Source organism: Triticum dicoccoides, chromosome 1A, assembly GCF_002162155.2.
Source record: "Triticum dicoccoides isolate Atlit2015 ecotype Zavitan chromosome 1A, WEW_v2.0, whole genome shotgun sequence".
Taxonomy (NCBI): Eukaryota; Viridiplantae; Streptophyta; class Magnoliopsida; order Poales; family Poaceae; genus Triticum; species Triticum dicoccoides.
The window spans coordinates 443892449-443907574 of NC_041380.1; the positions used below are offsets into that span (position 1 = coordinate 443892449).

Consider the following 15126-nt stretch of genomic DNA (forward strand, 5'->3'; position numbering starts at 1 on the left):
TTCATCGTCTACGCCATGCATGCTTATAAAGGTTTTGCAACAAGGATCAAAGGGTACTTAAGCGCAGGCGCAAAGCCGTTGGACTCAACGACCTCGAATGACTCTGGGTTCTGGCCATCCGGGAGCACCCAATCAAAATGATACATCATGTTCGCTAGTGTGAGTTCCACCAGCCGCAGCGCAAAGGCGATACCAGGGCATCCCCTCCTCCCCGCGCCGAACGGTATGAACCGGGGATCCTTACCGCCGTAGTCCATGGCCCTGTCCATGAACCGCTCTGGCCGGAACTCATCGGCGTCCTCCCACGACTCGCTGTCCCTTCCGATCGCCCATGCGTTGATCATGATCCGGGTCTTGGCTGGGATGTCGTAGCCGTGCAGCCGGGTGTTCTGAATCGACTCGTGCGGGAAGAGGGGTATGGGCGGATGTAGCCGTAGTGCTTCTTTCATGGCAGCGTGGAGGAGGCTCATCTTCTCCAGCTCCTCCTCAAGCACTCCTCCCTGCGTACCGGCAGCAACTTGTCTCACCTCTGCTTGCACCTTCTCCATTTCTGTTGGATTTTTAACAAGCTCGCCATCGTCCATTCTATCGCCTTATAGATCGTGTCCGTGCCTCCTATAAACATGTCCTGCAATGTGGAGAAGGATCGATCGTGTTAACACGTGGGCTATTGCTAATGGTGCTAGGTTACAACAGTACTCCCTCTGTAAACTAATATAAAAGTGTTTAGATCACTGTAGTGATTCTTGATCGAATTAGTTTACGGAGGGAGTAGCAGAGTAGTAGGCCGTGGTTCTTAATCGAATTACCAAGATGGGCGCCTTGACATCAATCCGGTCCAGCCTAAACACCTGATCACCATCCTTGAAGATCGAGAGCAAGCCGTCCAGGAGGTCATGCACCTCCTCACCGTCGTTTGCTCGGCTCCCCTCGTGCTCCGCGAGCGTCTTCTCGATGACACTGTCGAGCTCAGCCGTCGTCCTACCGATCCTCGCGTCGAGCCCCGTCGCCCAGTCCACCCACCGGAGCCGCGGGAACACGTCGCTAACGGCGATGGTCCCGAGCAGCTCGGTGAGCTCCTTCATCATCTGGCGGACCACCCCTGGGTCGACGCCGCCGAGCCTGTTCCCGAACGCCGCCTTGGAGATGACGGTGTTGGTCAGGCTGATGACGAGCTCGGTCACGTTGACTGCTCCCTCCGGGGCGCCGGCGCGGATACGTTCCACGAAGCCCATGACCTCCTGCTGCCGGAGGGAGCGGAAGGAGTCGACCCGCTTCGCGCTGAGGAGGTGCAGCACGGCGATGCGGCGGAGCTGGCGCCACCGCTCGCCGTAGGGGCTGAAGGCCATGTCGCGGCAGCCGTAGAGCGTGCCGCGGGCGGTGCGCGGCTGCGGCCGGCTGCAGAAGACGTGGTCCTGGGTTTTGAGCACGGCCTCGGCCAGGGAGGGCAAGGAGACCACGACGGTGGGCACGGAGCCGAGGCGGAGCAGGAAGAGCGGGCCGTAACGCCGCGCGAGGGCTTGCAGCCTCCGGTGGTGGCGGCCCCGGCCGAGCTGGTGCAGGTTGCCGATGACGGGCAGCGCCGGAGGCGAAGGTGGCGGTGATCCGCGTGCGCCGGCCTTGCGGCTTCTAGCAACGAGGAAGATGCAAGAGGCTACGAAGGCGAGGCAGAGCACTGCCACGGTAGAATCGAGCTGAAGAGAGGCCATGAGCGCCATGATTCTGACCTTCGAGCACGTGTGTGGAATGGCCACGTAGAAGATCGGGCTGAACTTAAGGCGTACGTGCGTCGGTGCGTGCCGTTGGCTAGTGTGTGTGCGTGTGGATTGGGTAGGATAGGGAGGGGTCCGCGGAAGAGAAGGGTTGCCTGATGGATAGATACGGCTGAGGAACGACCGTGCCGGCACGGTGGCGGGAGGAAGGAGCTAGCGGAGTGGCATGCCGCATGCAGAGTCGCGCACGGAAGCGAGCGCGAGGATGGCGACGGACAGAGACCCTGCGGGCAGGCGGCAGCTCGGATCGGACGAATCACATTCAGCGATGGCTGTTGCACGGCCGTGAAACGGACGCGGCTCGTCTGACGTACGGCCCACACACTAACGTGTGGGCCCGGACCCACCCGTCAGCGGCCCACGGTAGGGGGCCGTACGTCAGGGGATCCGGCTCCCCGTGAAACATGTGCTCTCCATCGGCACGGCACACGTACCGCGTATGCACAGCGACGTCGTCCGTCCCGGTCTCAATGCAGTGGAGCGATGCCGACCGGGGAAGAGGCGTCAGGTTTTTCTTTTTCTTTTTTTTATTGACGAGGGAAAAAAAGGGAGAAGAGAAGGTGAGCAGCGCAGCGCAGGCGCATGCATGCGACGCAGATATTCCCCGCCTCGAATAAGTTTTTTTACCGGAGCAGGGATGTACCGGTGCTCAATCCACCATCCCTCAGTGCTTCTATATCCGTGCGGGTGGACCCTGCTAGTTTTTTATTTCCACCTCAGATTCCAGGATACAAGCTGTATACAACTGCAAATACGTGATGGGCCCCACGAAAGAGAGGATATCAACCCCACGCCGCTGTCTCCTTCCCGCATCGATCTCCTTTCTCCCCACCCCATCTCTCGTCAGTTCGTTCCATGGGGCTCCGTCGTAAATCCCGGCTATGGCCGCCGCGAGATCCGCCTTCTCCAGCAACATCCGGCACCGGATTCAGGGTTCCACCGCCGGCACCTACCACGCGGGGCACATAGAAGGCCGGCGGCGGCGCGGCGGTACCATGAGGCCGACGTGGAGCGGGGGCCGGATCCACTGGCCGTCGGGGGGTGGCTGATCCGGCGAGGTTCCTCGATCCCGCCAACCAGAAGCCCGTCCACCGGCAGCCGTGGTCGCCGTTGGTGTCTCCGTTCAGCACGGGCACCATGACGGGTCATCACGCAAGGTTGTCGCCGGATCCGGCGACACCAAGCCTGACTACCAGCGGATCTGGTGAGTAATGAATCCCGTCTCCCCTAACCTCTCTCCATATGTATTTCACGATTTCTGATTTATTTAGCATGATTTGAACACTCTATGTTTCTTTACCACCAGATCGTCGGCCTCCTCTGCTACTTAAATTTCAGGATTTTTGAATGTTTGTGACAGAGAGCATGTGTTGTAGTTTTTTGAAAGAGACCAAAATCTATGAAATTACTTCCCTGTAATATATTTGAATGCGGTGTTGCTAGTTGTGAAACAAAGTAATGTGAAATGGTTTGTGGCACAATGTGAAATTTATATTTCAATCTGGTGAAACTGGATTACTTTAGTATGTCGAAGTGAGATTTGAATGATTTTCAGTGAGATTTGTAATGATTTTGAGTGAGATTGGAATGATTTTCAGTGAGATTTGAATTGAAATAGCTATGTGTAGTTGAGATGTGCAAAAAAATGTGAAACTGGGATTTCAATGTGTTGTTGCAAGTTGCAAAACTAATTTCTGTGAAAATATATGGAATTATATCTCTGAAATATATGAAACAGCTATTTCTCTCATCTGTCATTTGTTATTTCAGTGATATATGTATTGAGAAATTACTTTCCTGGAATATATTTCAATGCGGTGTTGCAAGTTGTGAAACTAATTTCTGGGAAAATATATGAAATTACTTCTCTGAATTATATGAAACTGTTGTTTCTCTTATCTGGTATTTGTTATTTAAGTGAGATGTGTATTGGGAAATATGAAATTACTTCCCTGAAATATATTTAAATGTGTTGTTACAAGTTGTGAAACTAATTTCTGTGAAAATATATGAAATTACTTTTCTGAAATATATGAAACTGCTATTTGTCACATCTGTAACTTGTTATATCAGTGAGATATGTATTGAAATATGTGAAATTACTTTCCTGAAAAATATATAATTACTTTCTAGAAATATATTTCAATGTGGTGTTACGAGTTGTTAAACTAATTTAAGTGTAATGGTTTGTGCAAGATATGTGAAATTTATATTTCAATGTGGTGAAACCGGATCATTTTAGCTGGTGGAAGTGTTATATATTTATGAAAATGATTGCAATCCTTTTTGAAAGAGTTGAAATGCTATTTCAGTTAGATACTAATTGAAATAGCTATTTGTAGATGAGCTGTGGACAAAAAATGTGAAACTGACATTTCAATGTGTTGTTGCATTTTTTGAAAGAGTTTTATTTGAAATGAATTTAATAAGTTTTCAAATTCTCATATATGTTTTAACAGATTTCATATCAATTTAAAGTGAGAGAGGTTTATCCTTTGAAAAATAAGCTGACATTACTGTATGTGTGTGTGTGAAGTGAGACTGGCTTCAACGTACGTGTAAAGCGAGGGCCGTGGCTGAAATCACGTGGGTAGACCCAGCTGGTCAAATCATGTGGGTGGGGTCCAGCTGGTGAAATACAGGAGGTTAAATAAAGATATGTGGGGAATACAGAGATACAACTTGTAACCACTTTTGATGTGGCAGGATTTTATTGGTTGGAGAACCACCGGTACATCCCGGGAACGGTAAAAAGAGGTTAAGCGGCATCGCGCGTTAGTTTTGGCGCGCATCGTCCAGCGCGCTGGATAAAAACCGCGTGCGGGCACCTCGTCGCTGTTACGCCTTCTCCGCCACCTCTTCTAGCGCCCGCCGTCGTTGTGCCTTCTCCCCCCACCCCTCCCCCATGTTTTCCAGCGCACCCGCGGCAACTCGGGCTTCTGCGGCGTCCGCCTCCATCCCTCCAGCGTGTATTATGCGGAGATTCGCTTTGATGATATACACCTTGGGCTCGGAACGTTCGACACCACTCACGAGGCCGCCAGCACATATGAGGCAGCGGCATGGCGCCTCGGGAGGCCAGGGGTGCAAATGAGCTTCTTCGACGTGCGGACACGTGAGCAGGCGCAAGAACTCGCGCCTTCCCCGCGACTAATCACAGCTGAGGACCACCGCATCCAGCGGAGGTGGGAGCGCCGCCTCCTCATCGCCGAGGCGGATGAGCACGCCATGGCGGTGTGGCGCGAGCACTTCCCCCGGGATGTCGCCGCCGAGAACAAGTTCTGAGCGCAGAGGAGGACGGAGCGAGCCACGTGTCGGGCATGAGCGGAAGGCACTGGCGGAAGCCCAGTGCGACCTGGGACCTGCGTCGACCTTGGACGAGGATGATCCTCGGGCTCGGAACGTTCGACACCGCCCATAAGGCCGCCCGCGCGTGTGACGCGGCGGCGTGGCGCCTCGGAAGGCCACAGGCGCAAATGAACTTCTTCGACGTGCGGATGCGCGAGCAGGCATAGGAACTCGCGCCTCCCCCGCGACTAATCACCGCCGAGGACCGCCACATCTAGCGGAGGCGGGAGCGCCGCCTCCTCAGCGCCGAGGCGGATGAGCACGCCATCTTGGTGTGGCGCGAGCGCTTCCCGTAGGATGTCGCCGCCGAGAACGAGTTCTGAGCGCAGAGGAGGACGGAGCGAGCCGCGCGTCGAGCGGACAGGCGTGAGTTAAAGGCACTGGCGGAAGCCCAGTGCGAGCTGGGACCCGCGTCGACCTGGGACGAGGATGATCCTCGATGGGTCGACGCGTTTCTGTCATCGAACTACACCACCGAGGAAGACGAGTAGTAGTTATCTAGTTTATCGTTGACACGTTTATCTACTATATTTGCATCGTAGCCTTGTTTTTATCTAGTTTTATTTGTATCATATGGACTAGCTTGTGATGTTGGGCTTGAATTATGCTATGAATTTAATCTATGTGTTGTTTCATATTTTCCGTATATGTTGCTTCAATTTTTCCAAGCATCGGCTGCTCCTACGTACTGGATTTGCAGCGCCTGCTGGCTACAGCGCCTGGTAAAGCAAACGCCCTCGTGCGCGCTAAGAAAAATGCTATTTCAGCATTAAAAAATAATTTAACGTGCCGCGTAACCGCACGTCCGTTGGACTGTTTGATACGCTTTGGGTGTAGCGTACGTACCTACGGTTTTGCTGGTGCTTTTTACCTTTTCTAAATTTTATTTATTTTACTCTTTGAAAAATATATTGTAAATACATATGTGGGAAATGTTTGATTGAACTAATTTCATAAAAAATATTAACTGGTATCTTGAAATGTTCATCGTATAATAAAAAAGTTCACGTATTCAAAAAATGTCGTCATGCATTTAAAAACGTTATTGCGTATTAAAACATTGTTCAAAGTGGACTAAATTTTTTTATATTGTACTATAAATCATTCATTGTGTAGTTTAAAAAGTGTCCGGTCAATGAAAAATAATTCATGTAATTTTTAAAAATGCGTTCACATGTTTTAACAAATTTTTAGTGCATTTTGAAAAGTGTTTGCACATTTTTAAAATAGAAGAATAAAAGAAGCAAACATAACAGAAAAAGGCACAGAAATAGGAAGAATGACCAGAAAACGCGAAAATAAGAAGAAAATATTTTTTTAAAGAAAGGAAAAAATAAAGCCAGAGAAACCAACAGAAAAGACCAAACGCAAGCCAACACAAAAAACTGCACGAGAGAAACCCAAGTTAGAAGAATCAGAAAAACCAAACTAAACTGGGCCGTGACGAGGATAGAGTGACCCTTTAGACTTTTCTCCAGCAAGATTAAAAAAAAGATTAACGAATGCATGTAATGTGGATCCGGTTTGGTACAGCGATGATGGTGTCGTATATACAGGTTGCGCAAATGTGCAGTAGAAGTTCAACAGCGTACAATTCATCACGGAGCAAATAGAACAAAAGCAGACGAGCTTCTTTCTTGAGATAGAACAAACGAGTTGGGGCACGCAGCATGCATTTTGGACAAGGACAGCGGTCGGCGAGCAAGCAGCTGAACGTGCAGCACACTGGAGACTTGACCCCTTCCAGAACGGCCGACGTGGTGGGCGCGGCGCCGGAGCACGACGGTGCGCGCAGGTGCAGCGATCAGCAGCTGCAGCCGAAGCAAGGGATCCAAGTTCCCAACAAGACGCCGAGAGGCCAGATCCACACTGACACTATTCCACAAGCCGCTCGTGACTGGGGAAGGGAAATGCGACATTTTCTTCTTTGCCACTACATCTCCAAACCACACATACTTCCGGCCGGTTCGAGCGGGAGCATCAGCAGCTCATAGCTCGGCTAGCCCTCATGCCCGCGGTCGGCCATGCGTGCGTGTAGTTGTAGTGGCAGCAGTACGGGTCGCACGGCCGATACAGCACGCGCGCTGGCCGGCGCCCGCCCGACATCGCCGCGGTCGCCTTTGGCAGCCATGGCTTTTCGTTTTCGGCTAGGGTGGTGCACCCGCAGCGTCGCGCCTGATGCCTTTTGAGTTGCAAAAGGCGCGCGAGAGATGGCAAAGCTAGGAAAGCAGCTTCGCCTTTTGTAGGCTGCTGGAAAGCGTCCGAGCTGAACTGAGGTTTGAAAACCGGCAAAGCGCATGCAACGTGAAATTTTGAACCGGGGTTCAAACGCGCCAACTGAAAAGAAGAGAATTATTCAGTTCATTAGAAAAGCTCAGCCGGTTTTCACCGTCGACCGGCCTGAGTACATTTCCGCCGAAAAGAGAGCCATCGTATGAGGTTATGAGGCCAACTCCATCACACGACCCTAAATGGACGTTCGGTTTAGCCGGATTTTGTCTCTTTGGAGCGGCAATGGGTTCGTCCATATCCGAGTCTGTCCGATGGATCGTGGGTGCGCCCAGCGGGCGGCCGCATCCTAAATCTTATACGTGTTGGACGTGTTTAAAAAAACATAAAAACTTAAATAAAATGACTTAAAAAACACAGTTTAAAAAACTTAAAACTTAAGTTAGGGTCCATGGCCACAAGACCGCCCTGTTTCACGTCCAACTTGACATAATCAAACATAAAAAAAGAAAATAAAAAGCGGCCGCCGCCAACGCGCTCCTGCCGGTGCCCGTCGATGCCGTCACCGTCGCCGTCTTCAGTGGCCGCCGGCATCGTCGTCGTCGTTGACGAGGTCGACGTAGGCCGGCGGCGTCCAGAGGTGGGCCGGCGGTGCATGGTAGACGGGGGCGGGCTGGACGGCAGGAGGTGCCTGCACGACCTCCTCCCGTGGCGACGCCTCCCGCTCCGGTGACCTCGGCGGAGTGACACGCCAATTCACGCCCATGGCGGCGGCCATCTCCGGAGCAGTGCACGATCAGCCCCACCCCTGGCCCACTAGGCTCGGGTGGAACGCGGCCACCGGCTCCTCCTCCATCGCCTCCTCCGCGGCCACCATCTCCAGCTCAGGGATGGCAACCTCGCCGGCGGCGGAGCGGGCCATCATCTCCTCGAGGCCTTCCCATTGGCGCTCATCGTGCGTGTACGTGGAGTCCTCCATGACACGCGCCATGAGACGGGCCTCCTCCTCCACTGTCATGCGAGGAGGTGGGGGGGAGATGGAGATGGCGAAGGCGAAGGCGACGGCGTGGGCGTGAGGCTGCGCACCAGCCTATGCCCGCGGCCCAGACGCCGTGTCGGCGAAGAAGGAGGTGCTCCGCACGCGTGCTCGTCCCTGAGCCAGGTGTCTCAGAGGACGGAGTCCGCGGTGTACCTGTCGTCGTAGTACAAGTTGTCGGGGAGGAGGAGGCGGCGGCGCTCGATCTCTTCACGGCGTGCACGGCCGCTCACCAGGACCGGCGGGATCGACACACGATCAGCGGACAGGTGCTAGTTGTTGGGGAGGTGGACGTCGCTCCAGAGGAGCAGCGTCCTCGTCTCCCAATAACGGCGGCACACCTCCACGCGGATGTAGTGCCGGCCGCGCTCGCCGGCGGACGTGGGGGCGATGGAGAACGCGGGCGGCGCGGGGGCCCGGCGTGGTGGTGATGCGGGCTCCTCCTTCTTCACGGAGCCGGCACAGCGCCCCAACGAGTAGCCGGCCTCGCGGTCGTGCTTCCCCTTACGGTTGCAGAAACCCATGGCTTCAAGGTGGCCGGCCGGCGAGCTCGGGGACGGGGGAGGCTAGGGTTTCGCGTTGTCGGGTTTCGAGGAGGCCGCGGGATGAAGTGGGGCAGTCTGGACGACGACCGGTCCACTGATTCCCCATTTAAGAAGGACGGCGACCTTTCACTGGGCCGGTGACAGGTGGGGTCAGCCGTTCCTGCGCATTGATGTTGGCGGATGGGAGGTAGGTGGCCGCCCCCGCCACGCGGCCAGACGTGGACGAGCGGCGCGTCCGTTCGATGTCCGCATTGACCCAAATCCGGTGCAAGTTTGCGTTTAAAATGAGTCGGTCCGGACACAAAACGGACCAGATGATTTCGAACCGTCGCGCGCTGGGCCGCCTCATTTGTCCGTTTTACCTTAAACAAACGAGGCCATACAGAATGAGGTCGCGCGGTGGAGTTGGCTAAGCGTCATCGTCGGCCATAGCTCCACTCCAAACGCTCATCGCGGCAGCAACACGAAGCCCACATGGGTGTAGCATGGAATGTGACTTGATTGGATTTCAAAGCGAAGTAAGGTGCGCGAGGAGCAATAATTGCCAGAATTTTGTCGAGTACTCCGTGTGTCCGATCACTTTCTTGACTTATGAGTTTTGGACTTTGTGCTACGATGTGCTATGAGAGTGATTTATACTGTTCTTGCCTCGCTACCTGGCATGGCCTGGCCTAGCTACGATCTGAGCTTGACAACAGCTAGCGCGAGTAGATTTGGACATTTGGAGTACCCGTAGATGGTGAATTCGCTGGCGCTTTTATGCCATTATTAAGGACAATTGATCAACTCCTTCTGTTTTTATATACTGGTGCACTGTACATGGTACTGCTGAAACTAGCAGTAGGCTGCATGAACGTCCTCACGTTACGTGAGTCACCCAGTGCGTGATTAAAGGTTAAGATGTGTGATGAGCGCAATTAATGGTGGAAAAGCTCGCAAGTCATAACTAACATGATAACATAAACTATGATGTGTCATTGGCATCAGTGACAGCGCTAGGAGTCGGAACAAGCGATGCCAAAGCTATATTTCATGTGCTTACACGCAGACAAACTTCACCTAAACACTAGTGTATTAGTGCAGTTAAGAACTTACATCCAAATCATGTGATTCCACTCGACATCACGGTCTCACGGGCACAATGTAGCACCACCGCTGTTTGGCATTTCTACTTGATATCCTACCTTCGGCTGGGAGTCATGGGGTAGGTTACAAGTATAGCTCGTGACACTTTTTTTTAGAGTTTCCAGTTTTTACCCCTTACTTTAACATCTTTGACACTAAATTTCATCCAGATTACCTCATTTAGCAAAAGTCTTGCCAGGTTTTACCCAGTAATTCTTTTGAGAGATCTACGAGCTAACTCCCCGCCATCAGATTCCTCATGGTGTTTTTTTCCATTGCGTGAACCGGTCACTTGGTTTAGCCGCACCTGCTTTTTTTTCTCATGGTTATCAGGTGTATGTGTGCACCAGATCGTGGGAAAGACGAACAATTATCTTGAGCGGTCAGGTACGTTGAATTTTGCATTATGGGTTGTGGTTCGTAGGTTTAATGTGATGATAGTTTAGTTTTTTTCCTTGACGCAGAACATCGGAGGAAGCATTTATTTTACACTTTAGGAGATCGTCAAATAAAAACATCACATCCTATTTTACATGTCTGCAGTGCTATTGTCGAACATGTGTTTCTTAGTTGAGCTCCAATGATGTGTGTCCATTTAAAATTAGTAGTACCAATTATTAACATAATAGGATGAGATCTTTTGTTTTAATAGAAATGCATGCGTGGGCACTTAGTCTCGACTCCCGAGTAAAACACGATATTTGCAAGAAGACACTTAGAAATTAAAAGGGGCAAAAACAGTCAAGATTGTCACTAAATGGGGTAATCTGGATGAAAATTTGTTAAATGAGATAACTAATGTCAAAAATGCTAAAATTAAGGGTTAAAAACCAAAATTCACTCCTTGTTTAGAATAACAATACTTCATTGATTACTGAATATCAATGAAGTATTATGGACCAACGAATAGACTGGTTCACTCTGAGTCTATGGGCCAACGAATAGCAGCCGGGTGAAACCCTAGCCGCCGCCCCCGTCTCCCCTCTCCTCCATCCACCCCGCCGCCGCCGGAGGAAACCAACGGGTAAGACCCGTTCGGTGGACGGCGGTGGCGGGCTCTCGCCCTCTCCTGCCGAGGGGACCTCCGGTCTTGCCTGGGGGCCGCCCTAGACGACATTGGCGCTTGGCGGAGCTCGGAAACGGGGCGGTGGCCTCAACCTTCTGGGGGTGGCATGGCTGGAGCGGCTGCGAGGGCAGCGCGGCGGCCGCCTATGGATCTAGGTGGTGCTGGCCGCGGCGACTTGTGCGGCGCTAGATCAAGATTTGAAGACGGAGACACCATCCATGGCGGCGGCGGTCACTTGCGGTATGACTGTGATCCGATCTGATTCCAATATGCGGATTAGGGACATGGACGACCACGACTGCAGTTGGACAACTGAAGGGATCCTTTTCCCAAGTTCATCATCAGCTGATGGCGAGGATGGCATGGGTCTGCCGAAGGTGCCCTTATCGTGGGTTTCGGTGGCTCCTGGCAGACGCGTCGTCGCCCGTCAACAAGCTCATAGGAGCACAACTTTTCCCATCATAACTGTGTGTGTGACAGTGTGAGCAATGGACAATGGTTGGACTGCCAAACATTCAGGCTGAAGACGTTCTGAGATGTGATGTTCCATGGTCCTTGTGCACGAGGATTATGCATATTCATTGTCGAGTGGTCTAGAACACTACGCATGTGGGCGTTTGTCTGTGTTCGGCATTGTCAAGAATTGAAGGAATGAAGGGGGTGCTCCAGCGGTTGCAACAACGCTTCATGGTTGCGTTTGGTGGTGCTACTTCAGTACCGGGACTGGAGTTTCAGGGTGAAAACCCATGGTGTGTCCTTCGTCGGTTATACCTAGCAATGGCGATATTTTGATATCGTTACCTTGTTGAAGGCATTACATGATGTTGCTCAGTCATTCTCTTAGGATGAAAACTCGGGGTTTAGTATTTGACTGAATCCGGCACCGGTGACACTTGTGTGTCCTTATCTTCTTGAAGACGTTGCTTTTGAAGAACCTACTCGCAGCCCGTGTGTTGTCATGGTAGTGCTTGGTATCGTTGTGGGTTACGGCGTGCCTTAGATCTTCGTGTTTTGCTTTTGTTATTTTTCCTTTTTTTTACTGTGTGCATCCTTGATGCCTCGAGTTGCTCGTGGCATTGAGTTGTTGCAGAGCCCGGGTGTATTTTATCATCTTGATATTGATATATTATCGTTTGTCGAAAAAAGAAAAACCGAGCCCACTTGGCCTGCTGTCACTATTATGAACAACAATCACACCCACTTGGCCTGTTGTTGCTGCGGGAAGCGCACACACACTTTGAACTTCGATCGCAAGGAAGAAGCGGTATAGTTTCCTTCGCAACTAGGAGTACGATGGGACGGCAGATCAATCAGATCACCCGGTTTTGTACGGCCTCGCCGCGGGGTCGTGTCATTTCGGGTAGGCCATCCACGTACAGGCGTGCATGGGAGCAGATGAACCACCCGCAAAATCCATGGGCGCAACTGTGCTCCGGCCTCATCTAGACGGACGGAGGGCCCTTTTCGTGTCGACGCACGCACAACGCCTACGCCTACGCCGTACCCTCGCAGGGCCCGGGATGTCACCGGCTGATCGATCGGCGGCTCGCCACGCCAGTCGTGATGGACTCTTCCAACAACTTTTTTTCTTTGAGTTGCTTCCAACAACCCATTGCCAAATCGTCTCACGGCCACCGCTCGTAAAATAAGCCGCAACCTTACCGGTGCTGACAAGACACTCTAGAGTAGAATCTCTGAAGTCAACTTGGTAAATTCATGCCGTTAAAAAACCATTTCGTCCGGTGCAGGAGCTCGACGGCAAAAAATGACTGAACTTGTGACCGGCCAGAAGAAGTACCAGCAGTGCACTGGCAGGAACTATGAAAATTGAAAAGAGTTAACCACCAAAGGCCAGATTAGCCCATGATATGTTCCTTTTGTCAGAAAGAAATACTATAGTAGTGTCAGATTAGCCGTATGGCGGGCACGTGAGCTGAGGGGGGTCGCCGGCCGGATGGAGCGCCCAGTGGTACGTCGCGTGCCGGCTAGGACTAGGTTAGTTCCAAATCCCATCCCCACGTCAGAGAGGGAACTGGCTTGATCGCTTCCACTATCTTCTGTTCTGCTTCTTCCGGCTCAATTATATACTAGTACGGTGGCGTACTAGTCGGGTTGCTGTCACATGCGCCATGGTGCACTGACTGAGATTACATTAACTTGATCCAATCGATTGATTAATTATTGCCTGCCCACCAATAAATTAAGGAGTAGCGGTACGGCCGCTCCGATCCGTTCAGCCACAGCACAGCGGCCACATTCCCGTGACCGCGAAGGCGCACCGGTTTGATTGCTGCTAGTATTTCTGAAAACAATCTCGTTTCTCTGAACCGACGGTTAAAATGGGACGGAAGGCGTAAAATGTTTCTCTTTTACGAGTATTTAACAAAAAACTACACATTTCGTGGAACCGAACCTACAAACTATCATTTTATAAATTTATGCCGAAAACTACCACTTTTTGTCTAATCTTTGACTAAAAACTACCATGTCGGAAAAGTGTCCCATTCGCCTCTTCTAAACACCCTTCTGACAAGATGAGCCCATCTGCCAGCATTAATCTTCTTCCTCCTCTCTCTCTGGCATTTCCTCGAACACCTCATATGCACTCCGCCGCTCTGCCCTGCCGGTCGGCGAGCCCGGCCAAGCACCTCTCCGGCGCTGGTCTCCCAGTCGAGGCCATGGCAGCCTGCCAGACCGCTCCGCCGGCGTCCCTCGTCGCCGATGGCCTAGTTAGCTCACGCGCGTACAACGGCCAGCTGGAGCTGTTTGCCGCTTGCCGCTGTCGCTGCCGCATGCTGCCGGCTGCCACTAGCTGCTGTTGTTTACCCCATGTCGCCGCTGGCTGCTGTTGCATGCCGCCGCTGAAGGAAATATGCCCTAGAGGCAATAATAAAGTTATTATTTATTTTCTTATATCATGATAAATGTTTATTATTCATCTAGAATTGTATTAACCGGAAACATAATACATGTGTGAATACATAGACAAACAGAGTGTCACTAGTATGCCTCTACTTGACTAGCTCGTTAATCAAAGATGGTTATGTTTCCTGACCATGAACAATGAGTTGTTATTTGATTAACGAGGTCACATCATTAGTTGAATGATCTGATTGACATGACCCATTCCATTAGCTTAGCACCTGATCGTTTAGTATGTTGCTATTGCTTTCTTCATGACTTATACATGTTCCTATGACTATGAGATTATGCAACTCCCGTTTTCCGGAGGAACACTTTGGGTGCTACCAAACGTCACAACGTAACTGGGTGATTATAAAGGAGCATTACAGGTGTCTCCAAAGGTAGATGTTGGGTTGGCGTATTTCGAGATTAGGATTTGTCACTCCGATTGTCGGAGAGGTATCTCTGGGCCCTCTCGGTAATGCACATCACATAAGCCTTGCAAGCACTGCAACTAATATGTTAGTTGTGAGATGATGTATTACGGAACGAGTAAAGAGACTTGCCGGTAACGAGATTGAACTAGGTATTGGATACCGACGATCAAATCTCGGGCAAGTAACATACCGATGACAAAGGGAACAACGTATGTCGTTATGCGGTCTGACCGATAAAGATCTTCGTAGAATATGTAGGAGCCAATATGGGCATCCAGGTCCCGCTATTGGTTATTGACCGGAGACGTGTCTCGGTCATGTCTACATTGTTCTCGAACCCGTAGGGTCCGCACGCTTAAGGTTACGATGACATTTATATTATGAGTTTATGAGTTTTGATGTACCGAAGGAGTTCGGAGTCCCGGATATGATCACGGACATGACGAGGAGTCTCGAAATGGTCGAGACGTAAAGATTGATATATTGGAAGCCTATATTTGGATATTGGAAGTGTTCCGGGTGAAATCGGGATTTTACCGGAATACCGAGAGGGTTACCGGAACCCCCCGGGAGCTATTTGGGCCATAGTGGGCCTTAGTGGAAAAGAGAAGGGGCTGCCCTAGATGGGCTGCGCGCCAACCCCTTCCCCTAGTCCTATTAGGAC

General features: G+C 51.4%; 1 long non-coding RNA gene and 1 pseudogene across 1 annotated transcript; one reads left to right on the forward strand and one right to left on the reverse strand.

Annotated features, from left to right (window-relative positions):
- LOC119300131 lies at positions 1-1816 on the reverse strand (annotated as a pseudogene).
- A 717-nt stretch (positions 1817-2533) lies between these two features.
- LOC119277806 lies at positions 2534-3381 on the forward strand. Its single transcript, XR_005137321.1, has 2 exons — positions 2534-2976; positions 3079-3381. It is a non-coding gene; the product is annotated as an uncharacterized LOC119277806 (long non-coding RNA).
- The last annotated feature ends 11745 nt before the right edge of the window (positions 3382-15126 follow it).